Genomic DNA, 2,453 nt, shown 5'->3' on the forward strand with positions numbered 1-2,453 from the left:
AGGTTGATGAAGTACACTGCTGAGGAGAACAGTGGGCAGGTCAGGAGAGGTCTGCCACACTATGTGGATCACTTCCCTGGCTGGGAGTCAAACTCATGCTAAAGTGGCTTTGTAACAGGCTGGTCCCAGGAAAAGGGTAAGTTCCAGTTTCCCTGCCCTCCTTGGTGGTGCAGAGGGCTGAAGCCCAGCACTACGAAGCTAAAGCTGTTACAGGGCAGAGGAGAGGGGCACCCCTGAACCTTCAAACCTACCTGCTCTCAATAGGTTCTGCAATCTGCCACATCAAGACAAGACATAAGAGCTTTAATGGAAACGAACTTTAATACAATGAGTATGCAGTACAGGAAAGACAAAGAAGATAATTTTGAAATCAAACACCTGAAGTTACCCATCCCCTTGTGGGTAAAAGTCTACCCAAAAGGGATTGGTCCACAGCAAGACCTGAAAGCCAGTCACAAGACTAAAGCACCTGCCGGCCGGGACCCATAGAAAAGGGCCAGAAATGGGCAGACAAATCTGGGAGGAAAAGAGCACAATTAAAATCAACATAAACACTGCAATAGTCAACCTCCCTATGGGTCTTTCACCCACATGTCTTTCAACCAGTCAACGGCCAAGAAACAAGCAGTTTCTTCACATATCTCCCACTGCTCCATGTAGCTTCCTCAGGTCTCCCTCTGGCTCTCCATCCTGCTTCCTTCTTCTTCAGACTCCTTCTCTTCCCTGAAGAACAACTTCTGCAGAATTGCCAGTAAGACAAAGAATTTCTTTACTTTTGTTTCACTATTTTCCATGACCATGTTGTCCAGTGTCCTCTTATTTCCATAATGCTTTCCAGGAAAATACTATTGGAAAAAAAATATTCTTACTACAGTGTAAATGATTGCTATGCCACTTAGCAAACATTTACTGACCATCATGCTATGTATCCTCTACCCCCACCCATCACTCCATTCTCTGTCCTCTACCTAGTCCTGGGGTCTCAAAGGCTGACCCTGGAACTTGCACTAGAGGTGCCTTGCCCTTTGACTTTCTTTCTTTCTTTTTATTTTCTTAAATCATTGTTCATTTTTGTAGAGTAATTGGTTTCTTCCCTTAGATGCAATCCCCATAGTTCTCCCACCACCACAGCACTCATTAGCCATCACCATATTCCCTTGTGTTCTTCCCTCCCCTGTTTTGGACCTTTATTCCCTCCCTTGCTGTATGCCAGAGATCTATGGTCAGCTTGCTAGTTTTTACTTTTTCTTGACCTTTGCTTGATATCCCCTTTCTCAATATCCCACACATAAGTGAGACCATCAGATATTTATCCTTTTCCTTCTGACTTATTTCACTTAGCATAACTCCTTCCAGCTCCATTCATGTTGTAGCAAATGGTACAACATTTTTTTTGTTGTTTCTGAGTAATATTCCATTGTGTGAATATACTACAATTTTTTTCTTTACTTATTTATGCATACACGAACTGGGGTACAAGCCAGAGGACTCACCAGAGACATAGTGGGGAACAGAACAGATGGATTGACCAAAATACACTGCTGAGGGGAGCAGTGGGTGGGTCAGGAGAGGTCTGCCATGCCATGTGGATCACCTCCCTGGCTGAGGATTGAACTCATGCTTCAGTGGCTGTGGATATCTTCATAGTGCTGTGGTTTAACCCACTGTATCACCAAATTTTTGATCCATTCATCTATTTTGGGACATTTGGATTGTTTCCATATCATCTTGCCCTTTGACTTTCAATTTGTTTCATTAATGATATGTATTGGTGGACTTTCTTAAAAAATTAAATATTGGGCCCTCCCTGGTGGCGCAGCGGGTTAAAGCACTGCACTGAGAAGCTAAAGCCACTTCCGCATGAGTTCGATTCCCGCCTGCCCCGGAGGTGACCACATGGTGTGGCAGACCTCTCCTGACCCACCCGCTGCTCCCCTCAGCAGTGTACTTCGTCGATCTGCCTGTTCTGCTCCCCACTCTGTCTCTGGTGAAGCCTCTCACCGCCCCTGAGCCTCTGGCCTGTACCCCAGTTCTGTATGCATAAATAAATAAATCTTTAAAAAAAATTAAATATTGTTGTGTGGTAGGATATCATGTGAATGGTATAGTGCATAACTTTTTAGTGTACAACTCATTAAAATGGAGAATATTTCTCATGCTTACCAGGCTCCTTCCTGACCCTCTGTGCAGTAGGCTTAACTCTTGAACTCGCATCAGAATAAAACTCTTTTGACTTTTGTCACCATTAATTAGTTTTGCATCTTCTTGAACTTAAGATAAATTGAATCATACAGAATATTTTCTATTAATACCTAGCTTTATTTACTTGGCATTGTGTCTATGAAATTCACCTACATTTTTGCTCATTTTTATTACCAGTAGTATTCCATTATATGATGTCAAATTTATTTATCCATTCTATTGTTGATGAGCTATTTGGCTATTAGGAACAG

This window comes from Condylura cristata, unplaced genomic scaffold (assembly GCF_000260355.1).
Source record: "Condylura cristata isolate star-nosed mole 26May11 unplaced genomic scaffold, ConCri1.0 scaffold00016, whole genome shotgun sequence".
Lineage (NCBI taxonomy): Eukaryota > Metazoa > Chordata > Mammalia > Eulipotyphla > Talpidae > Condylura > Condylura cristata.